This window comes from Arvicanthis niloticus, chromosome 7 (assembly GCF_011762505.2).
Source record: "Arvicanthis niloticus isolate mArvNil1 chromosome 7, mArvNil1.pat.X, whole genome shotgun sequence".
Taxonomy (NCBI): Eukaryota; Metazoa; Chordata; class Mammalia; order Rodentia; family Muridae; genus Arvicanthis; species Arvicanthis niloticus.
The window spans coordinates 27,033,143-27,053,237 of record NC_047664.1 but is presented as its reverse complement, the minus strand read 5'-3'; positions in this window follow the sequence as shown (position 1 = coordinate 27,053,237).

Here is a 20,095-nt window from a genome sequence, read left to right as displayed (position 1 = left end):
ATTATAGTGACTGTCTGAAGAGAATCTCTTGTTTGCTGTATGGATACAATACCTGTCAATAAAATGCTGATCAGCCTATAAGTTTAGGCAGAAAATAGAAAGTTTAGGTGGAAAATCTGGTAGAGGGATTGAATTCTGGGATAGTAGCACAAGATAATGGCCCTGGGTCATGAAAGAGGACAGAAACATGGAACCTGAGCAAAGACAATTGGTCACATGCCAGATGTAGATTACAATAAATAGAATATTAAGTTATGAGTGAACATACCTAGCTATAGGGTCTAGGTGTTTGTAACTATTTGAGTATCAAATATTTTATTCTAGAAGCTTTAGGTGTAAGAGGAAAAATACTACACAGTGATTGCCAGCCTGGATTACAGAAGAAAACTTCTTATAATAGGTGGTGGTTATGACTGGAGACTCAAAACTGGTTAAACTAATTAGAATAAAAAAATTCTGGTCCAATGCCCAGAAAAGGATTATGCATATATTACCCAGTCTAGAGCCAAAACAATAACAGTGAATAGATGTGCAAAAGATGTACCCACAGACAGGAGTGGAATATTAGAAAAAAATCTTTTTTCTTTAAGCCTAACATGACTATTGACCACAATGAAACAGAATATCTTGGCAAGAAAGACCTGCCATTGAAATAATAGTCTTAATGTTTCTTTAAAAAAAATCTGTATGTGAAGTGGGGTGAAGCTCAGTGCTAATAAACCTTCCTAGCACTTGTAAAGACCTGGCTTTGATTTCTACCAAAAATAAATGAGTTACAAATTTTTAATTACATCCTTGAATTCTGTTTTGCCAGAGGAAGAATTTGGGCATGAGTTATCTATTTTGCTTTTCTAAACTCTTTTTTTTTTTTCTACAGCCTCTTGTATATTCTTCAAAGTTTATTTTGAAAATGTAAGTCTGTGGTAATTACTCTTTATTTACAAGACAGGAGCTCATCATTACCTTCAAGAATACTTTTGAGCTGTAGTGTGAATTAACGAACATGATAACAAATACAGATTCAGGAGAAAAGGTACATTAAAGAAGATATTACAAAGAAGAAATGGCATATTTATTTTGTAATGCAAAATTAAAACAATTGTACCACCCATACCAAGTATGAAAGTCTAAACATTGCTGCTTTGAAAATAAACATTGATGTGCAAATACTATGTGGATGAAAAATCATCTGTCACAAATATGTTTCATTGTTTCCAGAAGCAGGGTAGAGGTTTGCATATTGGTTTTGAAGTGAAGGATATTTTCTGAGAGGCTTTGCAGGTAGAAAAGATTCACTGTAGGATTCAATTGATTTACTATAGCCAATAGTAATTAAATCAAAAGTTAAGGATTAAATACAGTTATGTAAAATACTGTGGAGTACTAGAAAATTTTTCAATGGAATATTTAACACAAGGAATACAATAATCAGTAGTTTATGCTGGAGCTCTTAAATTGTAGACTATTTTAATGTACTAAAGTAATCATGGCAAGGAGAAAATTGTGAAAGAGGATAAGTAAGAAAACTGAACCATATTGATAGGCAGAAGTAGTTGTAAGATCAAACAGTTCTATGAAGTACAGACCATGAATGTGGGTGGGGTACAGAACTTTGATGAGAGGGAAATAATTAAGTTTATGCCAGGAAAAAGCTTGAGGAGGAAGCAAGGGAATAAAGCAATTGGTGATCTTGCACCAGCCCACAGTGTCCTATTGGATTAGAACTGAAGCTTTGTCTTTATAACTTTTCTCCTACATGGTAGTTCATACATAAAATAGGCCAAAAAAAAAAATCAATTTAAGAGAGCAGAATAATAATAAGAGAGCGGGAAGAATAGCAAACTACGTAAGTTTTCAATTTTATAAGACAAATAAAGACATTATATGTCATTTTGTACGGGATGTTATATATTATTTGGCACAGTAATATTAAAATCTAGGCCAATTAAAATATATGAAATTATGAATTAAACAGTAATAAATGTTATCACTAATATTTGTTGCCTGATTTGTTTCTTTTATATTTAACTTGTACATAATATATTTTATCATAATCTTTCTTCTTTCTCTACCCTGATTCTTTCCAGTTCCTCCCCACCCTCTTACCCATCAGACTATGTTCTTTCTCTTCCTTTCTCTCCCTGAAAATATCATCAAAATAAAAATCAACAAAGAAAAAAAAAAAACAGTAACACAAACAAGTACCAAAACAGTACACCAAATACCTACCAAATTTTATATTTCACAACTAATTCTTAGTATGAAGCCTGCTCAGAAGTGTGGTTGACATACCAGTGTTATTCCACTGGGGAAAATTGATTTTTCTTTTCTGAGGAGGTATCAATTTCAAATAGATTCTTGATAAGGGTTGGTAATTTGTGCCTATTTTCTGTTTTTTATCTGGGGTTTTGTCTGACTTGAACCTGTGCAGGTATACATTTTAGGAAGTGTCTACTCTGCTGCATTCCCATATAGCTTTTCAAAGGCATTTAGTATTAGTAGTCCATCCACATATCCCAACCTTTGTTTTACATATTTTAGAAAATCAAAACATGATCACTACCTGGTTTTATTTTGTAATTTTTCTTTTTTATTCTTTACATCTTAGTGACATGGTATCTATATATTTATATCTATTTATATCAATATCTATAGATAAAACAAATATATTTCATTTCTTAAGTGTGTAATTCATTTATAAATAATTTTATTGCCCAGTCTTAAAACCCATATTTATCTAATTAAGTTCATATCTTGTCATAATACAAGTGGAAAAGACACAGAATTACATAAAAAATGTGGAATTGCCTAATTCTTAAATTTGAACCTTTTTCTAGAGTATTGTGATTCCTTCACAAAGTCAGATTTAAAGATTATGTCTATGACATCCATATCAGCTTCTATTTTTGGTGACTGCACATGGAATGAATACCCAGGAATGGTCTCCATACAACCTCTCCTTCAGATTCTGTCCTACACTTTGTCTCCATATTTGCTCCCTTGGGTATTTAGTTACTCCTTCTAGGAAAGACCTAGGCATCCTCACTTGTTCTTTCTCCTTCATGAACTTCATGTCATCTGGTAGTTGAATCTTTGCTGTTTCAAACTTTTGGGCTAATCTCCGCTTATCAGTGAGTAAGTACCATGTGTGTTCTTTTGTGATTGGGTTACCTCACTCAGGATGATATTTTCTAGTTCCATCCATTTACCTAAGTATTTCTCAAATTCATTATTTTTAATAGCTGAGTAGTATTCCATTGTGTAAATGTACCACATTTTTTGTATCCATTCCTCTGTTGAAGGGCATCGAGGTGCTTTCCAGCTTTTGGCTATTATAAATAAGGCTGCTATGAACATAGTGGAGCATATGTCTTTGTTATATGACGGGGCATTTTCTGGGTATATGCCCAGCAGTGGTATAGCTGGGTCCTCAGGTAGTGCTATGTCCAATTTTCTGAGGAACCGCCGGACTGACTTCCAGAGTGGTTGTACCAGCTTGCAACCCCACCAACAATGAAGGAGTGTTCCTCTTTCTTCACATCCTCGCCAGCATCTACTATCACCTGAGTTTTTGATCTTAGCCATTCTGACTGGTGTATGGTGGTATGTCAGTGTTGTTTTGATTTGCTTTTCCCTGATGACTAAAGATGTTGAGCATTTCTTAAGGTGGTTCTAGGCCATTCGTGTTTTCCTAGTTGAGAATTTTTTGTTTAGCTCTGTACCCCATTTTTAATGGGGTTATTTTGTTGTTTGGCTTCTAATTTCTTGAGTTCTTTGTATATATTGGATATTAGCCCTCTATTGGATCTAGGATTGGTAATGATCTTTTTCCAATCTGTTGGTTGCCAACCAGCCAGAGCTCCCCAGGGTCTAAACCACCAGCCTAGGAGCACATATGGAGAGACACATGACTCCAGCTGTATCTGTAGGGGAGGATGGCCTTGTTGGGCATAGGTAGGAGATGAGGTCATTGGTACCTTGAAGGCTGAGTACTGAGTGTGGGGGGAGAATCTGAGGGTGGGGAGAGGGATTGGAGGGTAGGTGGGTAAACACCCTCATAGAAGCAGGAGGAGGGGGTTGGGATAAGGGGTTCCTGGGTGGTGGGGGGAATGCAGTAAGGGGATAAAATTTGAAATGTAAATATTATATCCAATAAAAGAGGGAAAAAAAGAAAAACAGTTAGAATCAACATCCTTAATAAAATGTCAGCCCTCTTAAAAAAAACTATCTTGATACTAAAATTTGTTTTGAGAATTGTATATTGCAGAATGATCAGCCTTGGTGTATCTACACACCAAGCAAAGCTGGGCAGACCTGCTCAAACCTCTGAGGTCCGGGAATTCCATCTGGAGACAGTGAAGACACAGCATCAGAGGCTTGTCAATTTGCCCTTCCCCCCACTCCTCTTCTAATATCTCAATGCACATAATCAGCTTGAAGAAGCTAATGAAGAGTCAGTGTCCCTATCCCTGGGCTTGGGGACTAAGGTGGTAAATGTTGGGCTGTCTTTCTAGGGAAAAGTAGTGGTTTTGTGGGAATAGAGAGGATCAGCTAGGGTTTATTGCATAGCCATAACCTATTAGTAGAAATCTGTACAATTATTATCAAGATGAAGATATAAATTCTTAAATGGCACCAATTTACTTTGATTACAAATTTTAAGGTTTTCATTGGTACGAGCTTCTTATAGATATAAAAGTGAGATGAATATTGTTACTCTCATAGGCATTGTACCAGTATAACACATTTAGGAATACAAAGCTTAGACCCAGTCCATCTTTAACTTTTTTTAACTGATTTGAGATGGACAACCTGTGAGTTAAGGGACTATAGCAAATTTGTGGCTTGGAGTTTATTGTTAGGGTGTTTCCTGTGTTTTATTTAGAGATAGCTGAGTGGAGTTAACAGACAACACAGTCCAGATTACCTTACATGGATAGTTGGTTTTCAAAACATGAGAAATCCACAGAATTGATGTGACAAATATTTCTGTATTAATGTTCATTTTGATTAGAGACCTGTCTGCTCCTGACAGCTTCCTATATTGAATTCTAAGAAGAAATTGAGCATCTTTGGAGTTACTCCAGTTGTGGTGAGACAGCCACTAGACAAGAATTGCCTCTCCCCATTTACAGACAAATTACTGTCCAGAAAAGGACACACTTGCAGAATAGTCGACTGATTATATCTGCCTAGACAGAGTAATCAGCCCTTAATAATTCTGCAGCACTAAGGTCTGTCAGATGATCCTGGGCCAGAAGGTGGAAGAACAGATGCTCCAACTTTTTGAAGTAGAGGGAATCTCCAGGTGTTCAGAGGTCTCTATAAATTGGCTAGGTTTTAGAAGCTATGCTTTGTGCTTCCCACAATTAGTTAACTCAGTCATTCTGGATTTCTGACGGGGTTGAAAACTTATAGCCTCATAGCCAATCCTGGCTATTTACCTTGAGAGAAAAGATTTGAGTGGATGGTCGTCAGCTGACATTCATCCTAAAGCCAGGTTCAGAACTAAATGTTTTAGTTAGGATAGATGACAGAGGTGCTGGTTAGTCAACAAAATGATGGACTGGGTATTAGGACTATCTTGTACCTCACTGGTACAAATCGGCATAATTATGCTCTAATTGTATTTTGAGAGAAAAGTTTCATTTTAACAGGAAGTGTGATATGTGGAGGAGCTAAGGTGGGAGGAGTACTGAGAGGAAAAAAAGGAGTAAGAAGAGGAGGAGAAGAAGGAGAGGAGAAGCTAGGTGATGAAAGAGAGACAGGGAGGCAGATGTTCATGTATCTCCACCAGTCAAAGATAGTTGATATATCTAGGTTGAGTAGTGGGTTACACCTCTGATTGAACAATACCAAACTTATAAAGCCTATGATTAACATTTTTTTAAAAAATGTGTAAATGCAAAAAGGAAAAGGGGGCATGGGATAGGGATTTTCTAAGGGGGGAATGGGGAAAGGAGATGGCATCTGAAGTGTAAATAAAATATCTAATAAAAAAATGCTAGAAAAAAAAAGATTTATATCTATGGGTCAGTTCAGATAATCAATTCTTACTACCTAACAGTGATTCTAATGATTCCTAGTGAAATGTTCTCTTCAGCAAAGTTTCAGAAAGTTATTGTTAGTATTTCGTCTAAACTCCACATCCCCAGTTACCTGGCAACAGCCAAGTATGCTCCTCCCCACAGTTACCTGGCAACCGCCAGGTAGCCTGATCCACTATAAAAGGGGCTGCTTGCCCCCTCCTCTCTCTCTTACTCCCTCTCTTCTTCTCTTGCTCTCTTCCTCTCTTACCCTCTTGCCTCTCTGTCCCCTCCCCCACCTTTCTCTCTCTCCATGTGGTCATGGCCGGCCTCTACTTCTCTTCTCTCCCCACCTTTGCCCTTTCCCCTGAATAAACTTTCTCCCCCTTGGAACCGCATGGTCTGGAGTGGTCTGTTCTGAGCTGCGGTCGGACTTCTTCTTAAAACAACAACAGTTATTGATGCCAACTTTGTACCCAAACAAGGTATTATTCCCAATAGTAACCCCAGAGTATACAATGGAGATGGCCATCAGTTATTTTCCGAACACTAAATGTTGAATATTTAGAAGTAGAACACATTTTGTGGAAGAAAGTTACTTGAAAGCATTCTTATTAAGGGAGCTGTTTTTCATCTAATGTAAAATCAATTCCTAAAAGAATAATGAATCTGGTCTCTGTTTGCATAAAACCTATTAATCTTAATAAAGATAAAAATCAGAAGTATAAAAACACTACTTTGATTTTTATCTACTTTCTAGGCAGGAAATATGATGTTTAACCACATACTTCCTAAAGAAATAACCTTGCATTTAAGCAATATTGGCCAGTGATTTACTTGACATGTGTTCTGTGCTCTAAAACAATTGCCCAAATGATATATTTTGTTTATTTGCTTGTTTGACTTTTTACCATTATTTGACATCTTAAAGTGAAATAGAGTGTAGCATTTAGCTAGTGAAAATTGTTTTGACTGTAATACGCAAGCAACTTTGTAGCAATGGATTTTACATAATGGATTATACTTAGTACATATTCAATAAGTGTTTCTTTGTTTTATCTGAATATACATTTTAAATCAATGCCAAAAGTTACAGTAGAATTTAACAAGTTGAAATTCACTGAATGTATTATTTCACCTGAATTAAAACTTGTTATCTGTCATCTTTTTCTCATTTGCTCTATTACAGCAGCAGACACTTTAGTTCATTAAGCAAGAGGCATATAATTGTGCCTATAGTTTCATTACCGCCTGCTTCTTAGTAGGGATAACTACTCAGACTCAGACAGTCACAATGGACATGTTTCAGTGGCCTGTTGTCACCAAGCATAGATAAAAGGGAAAATTTCCCAATATTATAACCAGGAGAGATAATCAGAAGAGAGAGTATGCTGGGAGCCAACCCCCTCGCCCATGGCTTGGGGGTGAGAGGGGGAGAGAGAGAGCTGCAGCTGCTGCTTCTTTCTTCTCCTCCTCCCACCATCCGGTTCTTCTCCGAGGCAGCCCCTATGCTACTGTAGCTGACCTGCAGTCAGCATCCTGGCCCTAAGACCAGTAACGTGTTAAGTAAATAGCCTTGTGCTATCCTAAAAACTTCTTCTGAGGGTAAGAGACTGCAGGCTTAGGTGATTAACACCTGTAGCCTAACAGCAGAGGATTAGGCAACGTGGCCTTTGTTCTATCTCAGCAGGAATCGCTGGGCTCTAACTTGCAGGAAGAAAAGACACTTTGGGGAAGTTACTATAGAGTTTATTAAGTTTAAAAAGTATCCTATGAAAGGTATCTGAGGGGAAACGTGGAAAGGTCCTGAGTGGGGAAGAAGAAAAGATTCTAACAAAGTAAAAAACCTAAGGGAGGAAAATTCTAGGCAGGGGGAAAGGAAAGGGCGATGGGGTCTTAACTAACTAACTGACTAGTCTAACTCACCATTCTAACTGCCCATTCTAACTCACCATTCTAACTGACTCTCATCTCTTTGTCCTCAGAACTTATACATCTTTCAGAGTACATGGTCACATATTACAAGGTTCATCACAAGTTCACACCAAATTTCAAGTCATAAATTGAAATAGAAGTTTACAACACAGAATGTTTACATGAATATCCATTAGGAGTAATTATCTAGCTAGACGTTCATCACCTGTCTAGCTCCACAGGTTCGCAGAAAGTTTGAAACTATAACTTAAGAAATTAGTGAAGTTTTGTATAGATAAACCCAGGCAATATTTTTTCTTCTGTCCTGGTACCTATAATAAATTGTGGATTCACTCTAGTAACCTAGGCTAATTGTTTTATGACCTCTTGGAATGTGCTCTGAGCAGGAGAAGGTCCAGTTACTATCTTTCAGGGCAATTAACTGATAACACTCAGGAGACTAGCAGAGTTCTCTTTGCAGTTTCGACTATGCCTGAGGGACTTAATAGCAGTCCCGTTATAAAAGAGCTTAATAAATACTGATATAATTTTAGGAATTCTTATAGGATCATCATTAAGACTTAAGAAGTCATCTATTTGCCTATATAGCATCACTACAAGACAGTACATCTTCGTGGATCTGCAGAGATCTGCTACAAAGGGGAGTGCTATTGCTTAGTGATAGTAGCATATGTATAATAATAATAATAATGGGAAAAGCATATTAATAGCAGGAATCTTTCCTAAAATCATGTCCACCACAGCCATACTCGTCGCAGATTATATAATAATCCGAGGCAAACTTCTTCTGAGGGTAAGAATTTCAGGATGATCATCTGCTCATTATTAGCTTGTCCCATTATGGCTCCCGACAAGAGTAACTCTATGTCAGTACTAAATAATTCAGAAGTGTTCATTTAGGTAAGGTAAGCTAATGCTATATGCAACTAACATTCTTAATATAATCTTTTGAAATTGTTTTATTTTATATATATATAAGTGTTCCATATATATATATATATATATATATATATATATATATATATATGGAACATATGTACATGTAGATGGATACTCACAAAGACCAGACAGATTAGAATTTTTGATATGTAGAAGTTGTAGTTACAGGTGGTTGTGAGTCACTCGACATGGGTATTGGGAACAAATTCTGCTTCTCTGGAAGATCAGAAAGAGCTCTTAGCTGACAAGTTAAATTTCCTGTCTCTAGTCTGGACAAACTTTAAATGTGAAACTTAAGTGTTTCTCCAAGAGATATACTCTTTTAGCCTCTTTATTTCATCTTTGAACTCTATTCTGGCAACCTAAAGAACCCTAAGCAGGTATTTATACTATCAGTGCTTTCTTGGTTATCCTTGTATTCTTTGATCAACATGACATTCCTGAGGAAAGTATAATTATGTTTCTCACCCAGTCATTCTTTGATGCCTGTCAACATTGTGAGTTATCTTTATATGTAATTTGGTTTAATGAAACAATTCATAGCAAAAAATATAGCATGACTTTCACTATATGCTCAGTTTCATCAAGATCTATATTTATCAGAAAGGTTACTCTGACCATTAGGTCACCAGAAAATGTGGTGACAAATTGTTTCTAAAAGATACTGTACTCCAGCAGAAATTGCATTCATTTACTAAGCTTTCTCAGTGCCTCAGCTTCCAAAAACATAAGATTGTAATGATGATTGTGACTGCTCAGACAAATGTGAGAGGGATCATTATAGTTATAATTAATGCTGTAATTATCATCACTGTTATAAAAGCTGAAATTGAGCTGAAATTATGACATCTAAACAAGACATTTATCTCTAGATGCTTCAGTTTTACACAGAAATAAGTAAGTATTTTACAGGTCATTAAGTTTAAGGACACACACATATAAGCACATAACTATACAATTTATATTAAAGAGTAACAAAGGAATTTTCATTTTCAGTATTTGAAAGTGTGCTTATTTAAATTAGGTAATGAGAAGTCCAAGTAATTTCCTGCGCATTAATTCTTAACATCTTCAAAGTAGATCCAGGTAATACAGGACAGCATGATAAACGTAGTAGCCGTATTATAGAAAAATAGAACTGCATTTAGTTTTCTCATAAGAAGTAATATAACTAAAAAAAGACAAAAAGCAGCAAGGGTCATATAAAATTAAAGAATTAAAATACAAAATGATAATGAATTTTGTGCAACAATAATACACAGTACAAAGTTTTAAGGTATGCCTTCTTAACCAGACTCAGAGCAGTTTTAGTGGCTCTCTGGTAAGGCACACACAGAGCTCAAATCAGGGTAGAGATCACCCTGATTCCTATGTGGAATTTGTGTGATATAATCTCTTTCCAGTTGCTGGGAGATGCTAAGCTATTGGTCTTGAGGTCCTTGTTTCTCTACAGGCAGTTCCTAAGGGAACCATCTCACACTTTCTATACAGTTCTCTCACATGATCCTAGCCTCTCTGAGGATTAGATAAAAAATTGACAAGTCTCAGTGGTGAAATATCTCTAATTATTTGTTTTGAAGGTATATTTTTTTAACTTTAAGTGAAATAGTTCTTGTTTTAAAACTAGTTTTCTACATTTTTACTAGACTTTATAGTTGTGCAATTTTATGGAGTATTTTGTGATGTTTTAGTACATTTAGGCAGTATGTAGCAAAGCCAATTTTGAGTAATTAGGATAGCCGAAGCCACAGGCATCTATCACCCATAGCAAACATATTTAATCTCTTTCATGATTTATTGAAGTCAGTAAAATATTTCAGAGAAATAAAATAAAATGAATTTTGAGTTGAATCTTTAACCATGGCTCAGGAAAGACCTAGACAGGAGAGAGAAATTGGGCATTGCCTACAGACATTTACCAGAGAGATGAGCTAGTCTTACATTACACATGGACCAGCTATACTTGAAGACAACACATAGTATTTTTCAAAGTAGTTGAAAAATCTCCTATTTCAAAGGATTCATATCATTAGATGGACTATTTGGACATTCTATGATATTTCTTGTAGTTTGAAATTCTGGAGCTTAAAGTAAATCCGTGACATCCATTATGTCACAGAACAAGGGATAGTCTGTTTTTCTGGGTTTTGGTGCATTTAAGGTAGTCATTATTCTGCCTAGCACACTAACAAAATCTTTATAGTTTGCATGATCCATGTTTTCTCATGGCTTTTTGTCAACTTTGGATTTGGACTTAAATATTTGTCTCACAATTTCATTTTCTGATCAGCTCACAAAAAAGAAAAAAAAGTGCTAATGTTTTATTTGTTTTTCTGTTTCTTATTTGATTCATTGAAATGATGCCCAAACGTGCACTCTGTTCTGCACAGACTTTCTAAACCTTGCTGATTCCATATTTTATAGTTCCATTTCCTCTGTTTAAATTCTCCAGACATTGAGGCTTATAGCAAGTCTCAAAGCAATTTCACTTGTTTCTACATTTTTAGGAAAGATGGATTTTAAAAGTCTATCTGTGTAGATGTAGTTACATGGACAGAACTGCTTTAAGCTTTTTTTGGCTATCAATTTAAAATTATAAATGATATCATGTACCTTCAGCAAATGTTTCACAATTTTACTATTATGACATATTTTAATATCTTGAGTGTCTCCTATAAAACCTATTAGTGACTCAACCAGAGTATTTTGTTGAAATATTCATAGAGAAGCATGAGGTACTCCATTTGCAAAACCTGGAATTTAAACATATAGGAATATATGTGTGCAGCTCTTTGGTAGTTCCATTAGTTTAAAAACTGCCAAAATTATTAAATATTTCAGCAGACCAAATTCAATTTCAATGTATCCATTCTTATAAGAAGAAGCCGAGGCAGTTGAATTTTTCACCATAATTTGCAGAATTTTTTTGGAAGTCTCTTGATATAGATAACTTGTCTGGCATGCAAAGAGCTGGCGTTTTTCAGTCAAGTCATGTCTGAAGAAGTGAAAAATAAACTCAAATCTCCAGTTTGGATATTATGGCTTCTTTGTGCCCTGAAGATCTTGCAAAGCATTAAATGTCAGTACATGAAGACCTTCCCACACTACAAACTTTAGTGACATGGGGTTCTGGGTTCTGCCTCTTCTTGTTGCCTGTGCTTTGGACTACTCACTGCCTGAGCCTACCTACCCTTTGGGTTTGGGGATGAGTTGACGCAGAGTCAAAGACAGAGACTCCATGAGCAGATGAGAAATAATGCAGTAAGCTCTCTGAACACTGCTGCAAGCTCCTTTAATTTCCTCCACCAGCACCTCCATTGGTCCCAAGAATGCATCTTTTCTAAACAGCAGTTCCTAAGTGGCTGGCATCATTTGCACCAGCTAACCTTGCTCTTTTAGGCAGTCCTCAATTATTCCCTCCTGCAGTAATAATGCTGGTGTCACAGGAGGACCTCAATTAGTCCCTCCTTAAGTAAATGCTTTTTCAGCTGCATGTCCCTCAGTGTTTACATAGAGGCGACCCCACCATTCCTACTACACTCCCTGGGTGTCCAGTTGTGGTACAAAGGCTTGGAGAGAAACGGGTAAAGTTCAGAATTGGTGGAGTCCCCATTCTGCCTCTTCTCCCGACAAGGGAGAGTGAAGCGGAATCTGAGCTGAACAGAGTCCACAGGGCCAAGAATTCCAGAAGTGTTACTCCTCTTAGAAAAAGAAGAAAGAGGTACAAACAGTCAGTGGCCAGGGTCCCATCTACCATTTGAGCTGTAGTGGTGATGTTAGGAGGTCCTGCTCTGATGTGAGTCTAACCACAAGTGCATCAAAGGGAGAGAGGCTTCATCCAATGGTTACAGTTCAGTAAAACAGTCTCAGATGATTTTTGGTGAAATAACTTATACACTTTATTCCATGTGGAAAGGACAATATGAACCTTGAGGAGTGGGATGGGAATTGGGGATAAATGCATTTTATAGGATGAGACTAAGATGCTGGTGATGTTCTATTTGCAAGTAGAGGAATTCCAGTGCTGTGCTATGTGACTTACTACTTGTGACTACTTTTGTGGGAGTCTCTGTGTTATATGCTCTTAGACAGACAAGGAAATAGGGAGGGAGTTAGCCACACTCCTGAAGGTCTCAAGTTTGAGATTTCTAGGTTTAGAAAATGTTCCATCTTTCTAGTTCTATGCCAATTCGATTGGTGGCATGGTTCATGTACCCCACAGTGACACTTTCTCACTGTGTCATGAAAGAGAGCCTTTCCCTAAAATCCACAGAGATTCCTCCACACCAATCTTGCAAGATTGGAGTTAAGACACTGAAATAAAGAATCTAAGATAACTGTTTCTGCTAGGCTTGCATTGAGGACAGGAGAAAATTTCATGGATCATGAATACATTTCTTTAAGGATCTCTAGCAAGAATGCATGGTAATGTCTACCCTTAATGGTTCTTTAATTTTCTTCCATGGGAAGCTAGAAATCTAGTCATGTTGTAAGTTCAGTGTAGCCAAATTGCACTGATCTCCAGGAGTGTAGCATCTGATTTTCACTGAATTCCACCCTTCGTAGCTGAGAGCATTCTGCAGCATAGCCTCTGGCATACCCCTGATACGTTAAGTTCATCTTTAGAAAGCAGTATTACAGGGCATTTCATCAGTTTCTTCTTCCAACCATCAGGAGAAGACACTCCTTGTTTTAGAGCAGTTATTGGTTTTAAACCTTATAAATAATTGAAAGCTGGATTTATTTTAGAGTAGGCCTTGGACATATCTGACTACAGAGGACGTTACCACTAGCTAAAGCTACAGATGACACAATATAGGTGGTCCTGCTTTGCCTGCTCATCCATGTTTGTCACTTTCTATTTCTTTGGCTCTCCTGTGGATATAACTATTCTCCCCAAATCCCCTTGTCCTTCAGTATCTTTTAAGAAATAGGACACACCTCCACAAGTCAAAGAAGAACACTGTCTATACAATTAACTTCTTGCTACAATATCTTGTTTATCACTAAACATAAACTCCGTCTTTTATACCTTGCATTTGTGCCTTGTTTAAGCTTTCTTAGGAATCTATTTTTCTAATAACTGACTATATGATTATTATGATATCATGATTATTAAATAGTCATGATAAACATGATTATTTCATGAAAGAGCTTTTGGTGAGTAGTATTGAAGAAAAGAGGAAAACTTAAAAAGGCATGGGGGGTGGGCAATGGTTTTCTCTGATTAGGAAAAAGTCTTAAGTGAGTGGGAAAACTGACAACTCTGAATGTCCTGCATAAAGTATACAGGCTGACTGTTGAAGAGTCTGTTGTAGAGGAAGGGCTGAATGTGCTATTCATAAACAACAAAGGTGGAGGCTAATATCTTTGGATTAAACCCATCTGCCCAGAAACTCTCTGCTTGGAGTCTACCCAGGGTGGATCTTTCTGAATATATCACTGTGTTTCCCAGGTCAGCTTGAAGTTGTGCATCCTCTCATTGGGGAAGAGGCATCTGCAGAGTAAAATTAAGTTTAATTGCATGAAATAAAATTTCAGTAGAAGGAAAAGATTTATGTTCATCTCTGGATGAATCAATTTTGTGAGTTTCTCAAAGCATAACAAGAATACTTGGAGTAATCAAGTCATATGAAGTTTCCCATTTATTTGTTTATTTATTTATTTATTTACTCACTTTACATTCCTATTTCAGCTCCCCTCTTTTCCCACCCCCTCCTCATGCAACCTCAATTCTAAGTCTAAGACATTTATATTCTACTTCCACTGTAAACGCCATTGTACAGTAAATTGCAAATTACTGTGCATATTTTGAGCCTTGGAAGTTCAGAAAGTCTGTGAAGGCAAAAAAATCACTTTAAAATGTGTATAGATTACTTTTTGTAGTTATTTTAGTCACTTTAAATTTATTTTGGTGTATCCGATGATGTATCCTATGCAAACCTTATGATGAGAGATTATCAATTTTGTTGCTGACATTACTCATGATGCAGCCTATATAGTAAACATCCTTGGAAGATATATTTGTCTCCTAACACATAGCAAAGGGGAGGGAATTTCTTTAACATATCCTTACCTGAAGTTACCATACATTTTCCTAAGTTGTTGGCAGAATCTTTGTGTACCAGACAGGAAAAGACAGAATCAATGTGAACAAAATACCACAATATTTACTGTCCATGGAATAATAGTCTTCTGTTTCTAACCATGATTCCTGGTATTGTCTGAGATTCCTATACCTTCTCATTTTTGTTTACTTCTTGAGTCTTTTAAATAATTAATTCCAAATAAAGATTAACTTTGAGTATTTACAAAGTTGTATTTTCTCATTGTTTTCTAGTTTTTGAGGTTATATCAGCATTTATTTCAAAATATTGTGTATAGTTTATAATAGAGCTTTGTGGGGAAATATGGCTAATTAAGGTCAAAATCTAATATGTTCAGATAGCTCCTCTGAGCTCTGTGAAAAATTGAGGAATGCCTTTACCAGAATGGCTTCCCCATCTCTGGATCTTGTTTACACCTGCTACCTGTGTAGGTCAAGAAGTCCTTCATAGACCTACAAGTTCAAATTTATCTTTTCCCGTTTCTCTCCTCCCACCCCCAATAACAACTTGCCTTGCAAGTACCTGAGACTCCTGGAATGCCTCTCCATTCAAATAAAGTATTTACAGAACTTTGAAACACTAACCAATGATTTTCATTTATCTTAAAATCTTCTTCCCACTCTCCAAGGTCCATATATACCACTGGTTTAACCCAGTAAGTGTATTTGTTCAAGCACACCCAGAATGAAGGTATTCACCCAAGTTATGATTATCTCAGAGAGCTATTTCATTGAAGACTATAGAAGGCCTTCATCTAAAAGAGCTATAACTCTATGATCTTTATAGAAGCCTTCCTCCAACTCCCCCAGGTCTGACCAGGATTCTGCAGAACCACACCCCATATCCTTTCAGTCCATTGTTCAATGTCATCTGAACACCCTGAAAGGGATGAAGAGGAGGACATACAAACACAGTTGGACCCCCATTCCACCCCACCAAATACATATCACAGTCCTTAATGCCTTGGCCATGAATTCTGTTTTTAAGTTTGGACTAGTCGAATTCAAAGATACCATCATTATCATTCCCAGTTTTTTGTTTTGTTTTGTCTTGTATTTCTTCTTCAAATTCAGAAAACAAAAAACAATGAGACTAAGTTCTGTTGAAGTATTTCTAGTTAACCTTATTTATCTTTTGCTGTGACTTTTAAATTTAAATCATCATATCAAATCTATTTTTCTAGGCAAGCAATTTCTGTAATTTTTTATTCATTGTTTCAATGTTTCAACTGATCCTTATTTACATTGATATCTTTGTTAGTTCTGCCAAATTGGACAATCTAACCTCCTGCTTTGTTGTATTTGTTCTGTGAAATTCTGCTCCAGTTTAATCACTAACCATAGTTTGTTTTCTTACCACTTGACATCCATCTACTCTAGAGATTTTGCATTGTGGGATACTCACTATGGAAGAGTAGAGTGAGACCCTACTAGGCTAGGTTATTTTTCTGTTTCATTCTTTGACTTTAGTTCTCTTGAGATGAGCAACATATTTTAAATTGGTGAATGAACATAATCAAAGTATATTATGTGTGTTGATGGAAATTTTATGCTGAAACTCATAATTTTAATTAATATCTCTGTCCTAGTTTGGTATATATTACTATGATAAACAACATGAACAATAGCATGTTAGGGAGAAAAAGGTATTTTGTCTTATACATACTGATAACAGCTAATCACTAAGGAAAGTCATGGTAAGAATTTAAGTAGGACCAGAGGCAGAAACAATAGAAGAGAGCTTGACTTATTCTCCAATCTCATATATGGTAAAATTTTCTGCATCTTCCTGGACCAACACCATCTCAGGGTTGCATTAACCAGAGTAGGCTAAACCCTCTCTCATCAAACAGTACTCAAGAAAATGCCCCAAAGACTTTCTTACACAACAGTTTGTTGGAGGCAATTTTCTGAATTGAAGTACTCTCTTCTCAATGTCTTTTAAGAAGTGTCAAGTCTCTCAAATGTGGTTTTCTATGAAGATGAAAATAAGGTACATATTTTTATCATGAACCAGAGCACATTTACAACCAGATCAAAATAAAGCCAACAACTTATACTTTGATGTTGCTGGCCCCATCTCTCCAGGTCCATCATTCTCAGCAATCATTGCTTGAATTATAAAATGGGGATGGCCCCCCCCTCCACATTTACTGCTCTTTTAGGTGGACATACACTATGTATGGTCTTCATTAAAAGAAATTGCAATTTTACCAATGCCCATTCCTGGACTCACACAATTTCAATCCATGGCTATTTTTTGAATCGTCATCAATTTAAACTAATACCAATTGCGAATATCTTACATATAACTAAGTATATCTATTAGCTTAAGAAGCATCCTTAGCCTCCTCTGAACCATAGCTTCTGTATGCTGAACCTGAGGAAATGTTTGTCAAAATATTTTGCTTTACTAATGTTGGTTTCATGTTAATCACAGCTGATGTTTCCTCCACAACTAACTAACATCAGTTATTCCAGAAAAAAATGATTCATAGCAATAATGTTCATCTTTTGTTATCATAGTTGATTCTTCAGCACCTAGTGACCAGACACCCAAGATCCTTAATTCAAATATATTATAGTAAAGGTGCTAAGAGCGTACTCACTTCCCTCTGTAATTTTACAAGCCAGGCTGCTACTATCTACATTTTTCTCAATGTTTTAATCATCCAAGGTCTTACAGATCAGTCATTAAGATCTGAACACTCAAAGCTACTTCAACCCAAATTTCTAAACATGCCAGCTATCATCCCAAAAATGAGGTGGTCATGTCTGATATAGAAAAAGCCCACTTTCTGGTATTAATTTGTTTTTTGAATTGATCGTATTACTGCAATGAACTCCATTACCAAAAACAACTCGGGTAGAAGGGAGTTTATCTAATCACATAGCTTATAGTCCATCATGAAGGGAATTTAGGGAAAATCTGCACATAGAAATTGAAACAGAGACCATGGAGTAATAGTGCTTAATGACTTGTTCTTCATGGCTTGTTCAATATACTAAGTAACCCAGGATTACAAGTTCCCATAGTGGGCTGCGCCATCCAGCTTCAATTAATAAATAAAATGTGTTAGAGATCAATATAATGAAGTCATTTTTCTTAGTTGAGGTTATTTCCTCCCTGAGTATTTTATCTCTTTCATGGGGACAAAGAAAAAAGCTAATCTGTATAATATACTAAAATATTTGTAAAGTTTATTTATAAAATTTTAGATTTATTTAATGCCTTCTAAAACCCACCTGAATATTTTATTTGAGTTAATATTTTATTTAAGCTTTTTATCTTGGAATATATTCCTCCAAAATAAATATGGTCCTAATTAAAACATCAATCCATAATCTTAAAACAAAAGCAGCAGAAAGTTGTAGGTATAAGTATGCTCCATAAACACTATTTCCTCTTTCTCTAGAAATCTCTGGAATCTCTTCTCGGAGGAGACAAGAACTTTTGTTTTGGATTATTTTTCATTTGGGACTATAAAAAATTTTTTTAGCTACCTCCAAAGAAGCATGCTATGAAGCAGTGGGCAGTTACTTGTGTGATATTTGAACGTGGTTCAAGGGAGCATAAAAATGTAATACTTCATCTAAGTTTCATTTCACTGATAGCATATAATATTTCCAATTTAAGTTTTTTTTAATCAAAAGCAATCTAAATGATATGATTATTTGTTTGTTAGCACAGCACTACAAAATTTTCATTTTTGTACACTGAATTGTGAAGTGATTGCTTGGAAAAGCACTGATAGGAAATTTTGTTATTTCCTGTTATTTTTGTCTTGGGTATCCTTGTGCCCTGTTAGGAATATTTGGATATTCTAATTTTAAAATAACAGGAAGATATTTATAAACAGTAAAATGTATAAATAATATTAATTTTTTCAAAGAATAAGAATCCAAAACAATAATAACTTTTACCCTCTTATTTACATAATCATATATTTATGTGTTTGTGTTTTTATCATTCTCTCAACATTATTTTGAGAATGTTTCTTTATTTAGCTAACACTCACATTGCTAATGACCTATTTGCAATTAAACCTAAAATTATAATAAAGAATATTTTTGAAGAGTGTAATGATATTGTTTTGGTTTTTAAATTATGTTACTGGATAGCCATGGTTTGTCAAATTCCTGACTTTGCATAGAAGCCAATTACACTTTGCAATTTTCAGTAAATCAGGACTCAGTAATACAATGTTCACTTTAATAATTAGTAAAGTAAGGGCATACAGTACAATGAGTAAAGTACTGGTAACCAATGGGTTTAAATCACTGAGGAAGTAGTAGTAAAAAATGACAAGCAAAGAGCAAAAATATATACCTGGAATATATGGTAGTGGGAAACAAGATCCTTGGTCCCATGAAGGCTGGATGCCCAATGGGGGGGAATTCGAGGGTGGGGAGGTGGGAGTGGGCTGGTGGCGGGGGGGCACATTCTCATAGAAGCAGGAGAAGGAGGGATGGAATAGAGAGTTCCTGGGTGGGGCGGGGGAGTGGGATAAGGGGATAATATCTGAAATATAAGTAAAATATCTAATAAAAAATCTATTGTCTGATGCTGACAGTAAAAGCAGCTAAAATAGAAATAAAGTTAAATGAACATATGTGTAAAAGATGATGCTATTGTTGAAGAACAGCAAGCTACATATTACAGAAAAAATGTAGATGATAAAAAGGTAGTGCTTATGGTATAATTATCCAGTTACTAGCAACAACAACAAACAGATTTTATATACAAAAATACAGAATTATGCTTCATAATTATTTGTAGTATTTTGATGCAAAATATAATTTCAAAAGGTATGAAAAGATTAATGACAGACCAGTTACAAATTAAGATAATAGAAAACAATTTTGAATTTAAATATTGGCAAAAGTAGTAGTAAATTAGTTTTAAAACACATGTTCATTATATCTTTCTGGATATGAGTATGCTTGACTTACAAACTCTTATTGGTTGAAATAGTCATATGTTCATAATCATTGTATTGAGATGTAGAGCAACTTCTCACAGCTTCAGAGCAGTGGAATGACAGAGTTCAGGTTGTATACCCATAGATCAGCATCACATCTGTTTCTT